Source organism: Mobula hypostoma, chromosome 21, assembly GCF_963921235.1.
Source record: "Mobula hypostoma chromosome 21, sMobHyp1.1, whole genome shotgun sequence".
Classification (NCBI taxonomy): domain Eukaryota; kingdom Metazoa; phylum Chordata; class Chondrichthyes; order Myliobatiformes; family Myliobatidae; genus Mobula; species Mobula hypostoma.
Genome location: NC_086117.1, coordinates 29,537,464 through 29,549,685, shown reverse-complemented (window position 1 = coordinate 29,549,685; position 12,222 = coordinate 29,537,464).

The following is a 12,222-nucleotide window of genomic DNA, read 5'->3' as shown; positions in this document are numbered from 1 at the left end:
ACCAGCTTTTCGAGCCCTTGCAGAATTCTCCGGCAGCCTGGGACTGATTCTGTGGTGACTGTGAGGTTATCCATGAATACCCTAATAGGTGGTTGCCGTTGACCAGAATTCATTCTGGGCCCTCTGCACTCTGGTTCAGCAGACTTAGTGAGCATGTTCATGGCTAGGGAGAACAGTGTCACTGAGATAGTGCACCCTGTGATAATGCCGACCTCCACCTTGTGCCAGGTTGATGTAATTGCTCCTGAAGAGATCGTCATCCTGAAGTTGCTGTAATAATCAGCGATAAGGTCTCTGATTCTGCTGGGGATGTGATATTTGGTCAGTGTGAGCTGCACCAGCTTGTGCGGAATGGAGCCATATGCATTTGCCAGGTCGAGCCACAACACTGACAGGTTGCCCTTGTTCTCTCTGGCCTCCCTGATGAGCTGTGTCACCACACTGGTGTGCTCCAGACAACCCAGCATCCCTGAAATGCCACCCTTCTGGACTGATGTATCAATATAGGTGTTCTTTGCTAGGTAGGTGCACAATCGGTTGGAAACTGCAATGAAGAAGATCTTCGCCTCGACACACAGCAGGGAGATGATGCAAAACTGATCTATCTGGGTGGCATTTTCCTCCTTTGGGATCCACACCCCTTCAGCCACTCCCCACTGTTCTGGGATCTTTCCCCTTCTCCAGAAGATTCTCAGGATCTTCCACAGACGCAGCAGCAGTTTGGGGCAGTTCTTGTACACTTTGTACGAGGTGTTGCTTGGTCCTGGAGCCGAGCTTGCCCTTGCTTTGCGGACGACCTCTCTGACTTCCTTTAGTTGCAGCTCTGACACGTCGAACTGCACATCCGGTTCAGGTGGGTCTATTAGGATGTCACACTCTCCCAACTCCTGCTCTCTTTCAGGATCATTATATATCTTCTTCAGATGTTGGTCTATGTCTTCCTGTGAACAGGCCAGTTTCCCACTGCGCTTCTCCCCCAGCAACTCCTTGGTGAACTTGAAGGGGTTGGCGATAAAGGCAGCACGTTTTCGGGCCCTTTCACGACGCTGCCTCCGATGCCACTCTGCCCGGCGGAGGACCCTGATCTTCTTTCGTAGTATGCACATCAGCTGGGCCAAGCCAATGCGCTCCTCCTCTCCTGCCTCCTTGTATTGGGACTTCAGCGCTTTCATCTCCTGCCTGATGTTGTGGATCCTCAATGCTCTTTCGTTCTTCGAGTAAGATGTTTTGGAGCCTTCCTTCTCCTCTTCTCTGAACCGTTCAGCTGCGATACTGACAATAATTGTTGTCATGGCTTGCAGCTTCCTATCAACCCCTCCTTTTGCCGTTGCCTCCAGAATTTGGTTAACATCTTCATCAAACTGCTTCGACAGTGAAGTCATGTTAGCTGTAGGCCATTTGATCTGCCTCCTGTTAGACTTCATGTTCGAGGGATTAGTTTGCAACACTTGGAGGTTCCGGGCACTATGGGTGACTCCGGGCCTGGCCCCTCCTTTGTCTCACCAGGTTGGACACCTGCGCGTTGTGCTGCTCCTGCTCCCGCCAAACACTTCATCCTCGCTTGGTGGATCTTCAAGCCACGATCGGTCTTGCAGATTTTGCCACATGCACACTGCTTCCTCATCGTCATTTGTTCATTGCCTGGGTCTGATGTCGTTGTGTCCATCCATCTGGGGTGCTCATCCTCCCCCCACCTCTCGGGCACCCCTGGGGTATCTTTTCCTTAGATCCTTTGTGACTTTTGTGGGGGTCCTCCTCTCAGAGGACGCAGATTGGGTAACCAGTCCGTTCTGCCCCGGTTGCCGTCTCTCCGGGCTGACACTGACTCTCCAGTCATCACCACTCTTTTCGCAGTTGTCACCCAGTCTTTCCTGGTTGTCACTGATGAACTCAGGGTGTAAGCTGTGTACATACATCTATTGATGCTTCTGGACACGTCTTCAGTGATGTTCCTGGAATCATTGGGTGTTTCGGGTCTTAAATATACTTGTAGGAATTAAAAGCAATTATAAAGAATATAATTTCAATACTAATCTCACCAGCACATAATTATTCCTGAAGCGCAGAAATGTCATTTTGTTGTCACTCTGTGTCCTTTCTGCTGCCATTTCTCGTAACAGTCTATATTACGCAAACATCGGCTACAAGGTGAAATGTCTTACTATGTGGAGAAGTTGAAATGATTAATATGTATGCACTTAACAGGAAGATAAATAAATACGAATAAAAAAGGATGGGAGGAGACTTGTTTGGGTCAAGACTATTCTGTCCTTCATCCTCTTCTTCCCTTCCTGCAAAATTTCAATGCCTCGCAAGTGCCAAAGCCTCCAGTAAACCAGATGAGGCAATGTACACTTTTACCATTGAAAATCAACCATTCTGTACTCAGTTTAGAGAGTTTGGCATTGTTGGACAGTGAGGTTGGGATGATGGGAAAAGGGTGCGTTTCCAGGAAACAGCAATATTATATAGTTGGAGGGGATGGAAATAACATTACGAGCAGTTGGAGAATAAAAAGGAAAGTGATACTCACAGTGACTTTTCGGTGGTAAGGATTATGTTGAAGACTGGTGGAAATTACAATTATAGATCATTGGAAGGAAGTGAAGATCCAGATATTTGGGGGTAATGTGTAAACTCTTTTGGATGATTGGTGGGTTGATGAAGAGATTTGAGGGTCGAAGCTTTGGAATTTGGTGACACAGGCTGGCAGATGGAAAGGTGTCCAGGTTTTTGAAGGAGGATTGTGCATCATAGATTAGAAGACCGGGATCTTGGGCTTAGTGAACTATGAAATAGCAATCGGAGATATGGCAGTAGGAAGGGATCAATATCTGAGCATAAATGGCAGAGATGGGTCTGTAAAATGAAGTTAGGTTGCAGAATTGCCTGGCAGTAACCCAAGTCTCCCTCCACCTGGTCCTCACCCACCTGGACAAAAAAGACATGTACGTTCGAATGCTGTTCATAGATTTCAGTTCAGCATTCAACACAATCATTCCTCAGCACTTGATTGGAAAGCTGAGCCTGCTGGGCCCGAACACCTCCCTCTGCAAATGGATCCTAGACTTCCTGACTGGGAGACTGTCAGTCCGGATCGGGAGCAGCATCTCCAACACCATCACACTGAGCACAGGGGCCCCCCAGGGCTGTGTGCTCAGTCCACTGCTGTTCACTCTGCTGACCCACGACTGTGCAGCAATACACAACTCGAATTACACCACGCCGATGACACAACCGTGGTGGGTCTCATCTGTAAAAACGACAAGTCAGCATACAGAGAAGTGCAGTGGCTAATGGACTGGTGCAGAACCAACAACCTGTCTCTGAATGTGAACAAAACAAAAGAGATGGTTGTTGACTTCAGGAGAGCATGGAGCGACCACTCTGAACATCGACGGCTCGTCCGTAAAGATCGTTAAGAGCACCAAATTTCTTGGTGTTCACCTGGCGGAGAATCTTACCTGGTCCCTCAACACCAGTTCCATAGCCAAGAAAGCCCAGCAGCATCTCTACTTTCTGCCAAGGCTGAAAAAAGTCCATTTCCCACCCCACCCCCCCATCCTCACCACATTCTACAGAGGATGTATCGAGAGCATCCTGAGCGGCTGCATTACTGCCTGGTTCAGAAATTGCACCATCTCGGATCGCAAAACCCTGCAGCGGATAGTGAGGTCAGCTGAAGGGATCATCGGGGTCTCTCTTCCCGCCATTACAGACATTTACACCACATGCTGCTTCCGCAAAGCTAACAGCTTTGTGAAGGACCCCACGCACCCCTCATACAAACTCTTCTCCCTCCTGCCATCTAGTGAAACGTACCGAAGCATTCGGGCTCTCACAACCAGACTGTGCAACAGTTTCTTCCCCCAAGCCATCAGACTCCTCAATACCCAGAGCCTGGACTGACACCAACCTACACACACACACACACACACACCCACACACATACATACATAAACACACACACACCTGAACACCACTCCACTCCCTTTGCAATTTTTACTCATTTCTTTAATTCCTGCTAAAACATTGTTTACATTGATTACATTTACATCATGTATTATTATATTGTAATTTGTCCTTTACTGTGCCTATTGCCTCGTTTATTAATTATTGTACTGTCTTGCACTGTTTTGTGCACTTTATGTAGTCCCGTGTAGGCCTGAAGTCTAATGTAGTTTTGTGTTGTTTCACGTAGTCTAGTGTAGTTTTGTGTTGTTTCAGGTAATCTAGTGTAGTTTTGTGTTATTTCATGTAGCACCATGGTCCTGGAGGATCGTCATTTCATTTTTACTGTGTACTGTACCAGCAGTCATGGTTGAAATGACAATAAAAGTGATTTGACTTGACTTGACTTGAAGTCCAGTAGACCATTGTGGAAAGGCCGTTTTGCGTGGGTGCTCTCATTGTGTGGCATTCTCGGGGCACGGAGGTCTAAGCTTTGATCAGAGACGCCATCAGCCTGTGCTCCCCAGTTGTGGAAGGTGAGCACAGGTGCAAATCTGGCTCTTCCTCAGAGTATTGTCAAATTTATGCACTGACACCAAGTGACCTGGAAGTGGCCACTATTATATTCCACTCTTGCATAAGCTAACGGAACAGTCAGCTCCCCTCCTCATTCCTCATCTGCTGCTGTTCTGTTCTCACCAGGTTTTCACTCGCGACTTCCAAGGTATTTGAGAAACCCAACATTTGCAGTTAACTTCCTTTTGCTCCAGTGATGTTCCTTCCTGTAAAAATTGTTCATAATTTCTGTTTTTCATATGAAAGTTGTGCACCTGATGCTGTTATCTGCATCTTCTGTGATGTGCTGTGGTGATACTGCTTCGGTTATTTTCTTCAGTGCACCAGAGCACACATGTCATTACGCATATGACAATAAAGTCAATTCTTAACTTGACTTTGACTTTCTTAATCAATTATTAATGCATTTATAATACTAACTTGCAAGCCTTGCTAGGTTAGCTCTCATTACAGGATACATTCAAATTAACGCAGTGATGTTGAGATCGGCAGACAGTTCCTGATCTGGCAGATGTTTTAACTGTTTTAACCCCTCACCTGTTATGAAGGCCGACCTTTCTGGGGTTAAAATGCCTGTGTAACTTCCTCATTCCTATATTTGCCCTTACTCCATAGGGGGTATAGTTCCATTATGCACCTAATTCCTGAATGCTTTAGGGCCCTGATGAAAATGGCATCTCTCTATGTACGAGGCTAGACAATGTGCATGAGATGAGTCATACAAGAGGAAAACAAATCACTTACCCACTTACAGTAATTGTATTCAACCATTCATAATACGAACCAAAATGGGCAGTTGAAAAATTAATAAAGGTGGAGTGGAAGCTGCATTAGTTCTCACAATGCAGCTCACCCAGTTTTCATTGGGGTTAAGCTAATTGAGATCAAGATTAAACATGAGGCTCCTTGGCTTTTGTGCTCAACGTCACATCAAGCGGTGCATTCCCAGTGGAAAGAGCTTGCATAGGTCATGTGGTGGTCTAATATGTGATTTAGATGGCTGCAGCTGAGACCTGGATACAGAAGCCTGGATGATAACTCAGTGCAATACTGAATGGTTTTGCATGCTTGAGGGTGATGCTGCACTGCAAAGCATTGAGCTGATATCTTATCCCATCTTTCCTTTGAAGTATACACAACCCGAACCCAGCATTTGGTGAGGAAGTGAAGCTCCAGATTTGTGAATGTGAGAGACCTTCACCATCACTAAAGCATATTAATTATCTAAATTATTTGTTGTCCTTTCTCCATGAGATCTCAGCAAGTGGCTATCATGACTCTAACATTACAGCATCAATTGTATTTCAAAGTATGATATTGTCTGTAAAGGTGACATGTCCACTGTGCTTGTGTGTGTGTGTGAGTGAGAGAGAGACACAGAGAGAATGCAATTATGTACCAAGACCTAATTTTTAAATGCATTCTCATAGATATTTTGGTGGAAGAAATTTGCAACAAAGAGTACAGACTAGGTTGCTGATGCTACCTTGAAGTTCGATTCATCTTATCTTCCCCTTCTCTTGAGTAAGCATTTTACTTCTCATGGTAAAGTTTGAATTTGATTCACCTTGATCACTTTTAGAGACCATAAGGCCACTCAGCCCATTGAATCTGTTCCACCATTCCATCATGGCTGATTTATTATCCTGCTCAACTCCATTTCCCCTTGACACTCTTACTAATAACTCCACTTTTAATATACCCACTGACTTGGGTCCACAGCTATCCAGTGGCAATGAATTCCACAGATTCACTACCTCTGGCTAAAGATATTCCCCTTCATCTCTATTCTAAATGGACATCATTCCATTCTGATGCTGTGCTCTTTGGTCCTTTTGGTCTCGTCCTGACCTTCACAACACTTTCATTCTCGTTACTTCCTTGCTAGTATTTGCTTGGTCTCTCAGCTTTCCTCATCTGCAAAACCTTGGGCTCTAACTTGTATCAGCACAGATGGGCCTCTTAGACCCCAGCTTGGCCTCTTGACTTGCATCCAGAACAATGTTGCACTTCTCTGAACCATCAAATTCCAGATCCCACTTCTCAAAATCCTCTTGCAGCATTTCTACTTAAATTAAAGCTTCTTCTGCGTGAGCCATGAGATTCAAATTTTCAAACTCAAATATTTAAGGGTTGAAATTATGCCTATATAAAAGGATTATGAGTTAATTATTAAACAATCATAAATACCACAATATTTTAAATTAATCAAGTTAATTATTAGATCTCAAACAACAGGAATTCTGCAGATGCTGGAAATTCAAGCAACACACATCAAAGTTGCTGGTGAACGCAGCAGGCCAGGCAGCATCTCTAGGAAGAGGTGCAGTCGACGTTTCAGGCCGAGACCCTTCGTCAGGACTAACTGAAGGAAGAGTGAGTAAGGGATTTGAAAGCTGGAGGGGGAGGGGGAGATGCAAAATGATAGGAGAAGACAGGAGGGGGAGGGATAGAGCCAAGAGCTGGACAGGTGATAGGCAAAAGGGGATACGAGAGGATCATGGGACAGGAGGTCCGGGAAGAAAGACCGGGGGGGGGGTGACCCAGAGGATGGGCAAGAGGTATATTCAGAGGGACAGAGGGAGAAAAAGGAGAGTGAGAGAAAGAATGTGTGCATAAAAATGAGTAACAGCTGGGGTACGAGGGGGAGGTGGGGCCTAGCGGAAGTTAGAGAAGTCAACGTTCATGCCATCAGGTTGGAGGCTAACCAGACGGAATATAAGGTGTTGTTCCTCCAACCTGAGTGTGGCTTCATCTTTACAGTAGAGGAGGCCGTGGATAGACATGTCAGAATGGGAATGGGATGTGGAATTAAAATGTGTGGCCACTGGGAGATCCTGCTTTCTCTGGCGGACAGAGCGTAGATCTTATTCTTTTAAGTGATTTATCTTAAGGACTTGTTCATCTGTAACCTAAAATGATATTGGGCACCACATATTGACCAAATTGGCATGATAAATAGTCGAATGTGAATGCTAAAAAGTTGAAGTGATGCTGACAGATTGCTGGCTTTATGTTCCTTCGAATTTAGAAGATTAACAGGGAATTGATCTGCAGAAAGTGAGATGATTAACATTTTAAATAGGATCGGAAAAGAGGTGCTATTCCCTCTAGAGCAGGGGTCCCCAACCTGGGGTTCATGGACCCCTCAGTTAATAATAGGGTCCGTGGAATAATAGGGGTGGCACAGTAGCATAGTGGTTAGCACAATGTTTTATAGTGCAGATGACCAGGGTTCAATACCCGCCACGGTCTGTAAGGAGTTTGTATGTTCTTCCCCTTTCCTTCGGATGCTCCAGTTTCCTCTCGTAGTCCAAGGACGTAGGATAATCAGTCATTGTAAATTGTCCTGTGATTAGGCTAGGATTAAATTGTGGGCTTGCTAGGCTCTGAGGCTCAAAGGGCTGGAAGGGATTATTCTGTGCTGTATCTCAATAGATAAATATGTTGGGAACCCCAGCTCTAGAGGAAGAAGATATAACCTATGGAATAGGAAAAAAAAGCAACACCTCTTCACAAAAGGGAAAAATGAGGAACTCTTTCTCAATAAACCTTCTGAAGGTAGGTCTGGAACTGGTAGAATGTTCAAATAAAACATATTAAACATTATGGAATTAATTAACCAAACAAAGTTAATTAAGAACAAGAGAAAATCTGCAGAAGCTGTAAATTCAAGAAATGCACACACAAAATGCTGGAGGAACTCAGCAGGCCAGGCAGCATCTATGGAAAATGGTACAGTCGACGTTTCAGGCCGAGACCCTCAACTAAGACAATCTTTGATCAGTCAAGGGAATGGATCTAACACTTGGTTCCTTTAAGTAGTGTATCATTAGGTAATGATGTTGTTGTATTTTCAAAGGCAAGAAATTTAGTGGAGGAAGTTAAGTCTGAAAGTAGCTCCTTTAACGTATTTAGAGTAGAACACTGGATTTCATCGCACCATGATTTTATGCACTTTGGATTTTAGAATGAACTATTGAGAAATGGTCATGCACAGTTTAAGCTGTGTAATGGTTAAGTTACCAGAAAAGCTGCCTGAGTTCTGGACCACTGATTAAGAGGTATGAGTTTGAGTCCCATCACAGCAGATGAGGAATTTAAATTCAAGTAATTAAATAAATCTGGAATTAATGAAACATTAATCATGGAACCACTGGATTGTTATATAAAAAAATCTGGGTTTCTAACATCTAGGGGATGGAATCTGCCACATATACCTGCGCTGGCATACAAGTAAATCTGAAACCACCAATATAATTTGGAGTCATCTACCTCCTCAGTTCAAGTGCAATGAAGCATTGAGAATAAATATCAACAATGTTATCTCCTGTGAATGAACAATGAGTAAAACATCGTATTCTGATCGTGGCAAGGTGAGAGTAGGAAGTTTGTGGTGGAGAAGTTGAAGGTTAAGGCCAATGATATTTGGAAAGTTATAAAGTTGGAACTGGAAGACTAATGTGTGCTTCTTGATTGACAGTACTGTAACTTCAGAAACTAGTATAACAACAAGACAAGACAGAGAGGGAAATGCAATACATCAGGAAAATACTCCTGATTTCTCCAAATCAGAATCAAATGGCATGGAACTACCACAGACCAGGCACATTTTCTAAGAAGGTGGGGCCCTCAGGAGATGCTGAGTATTTCAGTAAGGTATTTTTTGCCTTCTAAAATCAAAGACAAAGTTGAGTTTATTGTCGTATTAAAGATTAAAAATTTGCTTTACTCGTCATATGGCCTCTGAAACATGCAGTGAAATCAAATCATATCAGTGGGGATTGTGCTGGGCAGCCCACAGTGTTGTCCCACTTCTGGCACCAACATAGCATGTCCTCAACTCACTTACCATAACTATACATCTTTGGAATGTGGGAGGAAACTGGAGTACCCGGAGGAAACCCATGAGATCACGTGGAGAACGTACAAACTACAGACAGCAGTGGGAATCAAACCCTAATTTTCCAATCACTGCTGCTGTAAAGCGATGCTCTAACCACAATACTCCAGTGGGCCACTACCTGTACCATATGTACAGGTATATGTACTCACAGGGGCATTGGAAAACTTGCAACAGTAGCTACAGGCACATAGCATCAGATATGCAGCATTCTACAGAACTGTTCGTCAAAATTATACAATGCTTTGTTGAAATAGTGTTAGTTTAGATGCTAATAGTTATTTGGGAGATCAACAAAGAAAACCAAGAATAAACAGGGGTATATACGAGGGGTGATTGATAAGTTCGTGACCTAAGGCAGAAGCAGTCAATTTTAGAAAACCCAGCACATTTATTTTTCAGCATAGTCCCCTCACACTTAGTCCAGCGGTCGTGGAGCATACGGATCCCTTCTTTGTAGAAGTCGGCATCTTGGACCTCCAGAAAGTGGTCCACAGCAGGGGTGAATGATAAGTTCATGGCCTAAGGTAGAAGGAGATGAGTTATTAACTTCAAACTTTTTGCATAATCACTCGAAGAGTTGAACTGCACGTGCATGTAACGAGAGCTGTATAACTCATCTCCTTCTACCTCAGGCACGAACTTATCAATCACCCCTGCTGTGGACCACTTTCTGGAGGTCCAAGACGCTGACTTCTACAAAGAAGGGATCCGTATGCTCCACGACCGCTGGACTAAGTGTGTAAATGTAGGAGGGGACTATGTTGAAAAATAAATGTGCTAGGTTATCTAAAATTGACTCCTTCTACCTTAGGCCACGAATTTATCAATCACCCTTCGTAGATCACACCCCTGTACCACTTAAACCAATTAAATGAAACCTTTTCCACTGGCTTCATGATGCTAGAAGTATAATCTAATCCTCTTGCCTGCTGGCTGTAGAACTTTGAAATCCTGCAGAGTCAACAGAAGCTAAATCTTGATGGAGCGGGACTGACACGTTGTATTCAGCCCAAGTCTCTTTGAAATGGATTCAAATTTAATTTTTAATTCAATGCATCAGATGCACTTGAAGTGATTTTTTAGTAATGAAATTGCAGATGATTGTGAGGTAGTGCTGATACCACAAGAGTGGAACTAATGAGAACTGCAAAAAACTCCAGTGAAAAGCAGCTCTTTGGAGTGTGTCACAAACACGGGGAAGTCTGCAGATGCTGGAAATCCAATGCAACACACACAAAATGCTGGAGGAACTCAGCAGGCCGGGCAGCACCCATGGAGAAGAGTAAACAGTTTATGTTTCGGTCTGAGACTCCTCTTCAGGACTGAAATGGAAGAAATGAAATCGCTGGTCAGAGTAAGAAGGTGCAGGCAAGGGAGGAAGAAGTGCAAGCTGGCAAGTGATATTTGAAATCAGCAGACGGGCAGGGGGTGAAGTAAAGAGCTGTGAAATTGATTGGTGAAAGGGATAAAGGGCTGGAGAAGGGGGAATCTGATAGTAGGGGACAGAAATCCATGGAAGAAAGGGAAGGGAGAGGAGCACCAGGGGGATGTGATGGGCTGGTAAGGAGATAAGGTGAAAGAGGGAAACAGGAATGAGGAATGGTGAGGGGTGGGGGTGGGGGAGTCGTTACCAGAAGTTTGAGAAATCAATGCTCATGCCATCAGTTTAGAGGCTACCCAGACGGAATATAAGGTGTTGCTCCTCCAGTCTGAGTGTGGGCTCATCTTAGCAGTAGAGGAGGTCATGGACTAAGATGTCGGATTGGGAATGGGAAGTAGAATTGAAGTGAGTGGGCTCAGAATGTGTCCTTTAACTTAAACTAATATCAATCTGTATGTCAGTGCTGTCTGGACAATGCTACACACCTGACTTATTCCCATATACCTCCATAAATATGGCACTCTCTCTCTTCTTAAAATGTGTTTTCCTTTATCTAGGTGCCACTGTTAGAAATTCAGTTTGTTAACAGGTTTTCTTTAAAGCATTGGCGTTCTGATCTTGTCATCGTTTCTTTGTGACATACGGCTCCTCTTCAATGAGTGGTTCTACATACACCCTGAAATAAAGACATCATCGCACATTTCTCCGCTATCTTCTGACATATCACTGGGCTTAAGTTACCAGTCCACATACTAGCAGTCCGGAGACATAAATTCAAAGCTCTCCATTCCAAACGTCAAGGCATAATTTATGTAATAATCAGGGTTTTTAAAGATAGAACTAATTCTAGTAATGACGGCAATAAAACTAACAGATCATCGTTAAAAAAATATGGGGTTCCCTAATGTTCTTCAGATGAGAAGAACTCCCACCTTTACCTGTTCCAGTCTTTATGTGACTGCCAAGTGCTTGATGCTTAACTGCCTCTAAAATGACCAAGCAAGCAATTCAATTAAGGGAATCTACATGCATACATAGAAAAGGGACAAAACCAGATTGTCCAACTAAAATCCACCTCGACATCAAATTCAGACCAAATTCTTGAATCTTTCTCCAGACTGTCTCCAGGTCAAGGAAAAATGGCTGCACATACGCCAGAGAAGTCCTTACTTATTATGAACAATTCACAACTGTGTTCAATCTATATTTCTTCTGATTGTTGATTGGTTTATATAGCACCCTTAAGCCCATATTTCTTCCTGCCATTTGAACTTGAGCCATAATCTTGCAAGTATCTAGTTCTAACTTGTCTATTCCTCCTTGAGGCATATATAAGTTCCCTTGCTGTGTTTCCTTGGTTGAAAATGGTTCACTGTGAAGGACTGAACTGGTCTCCTTTCTCTCATTA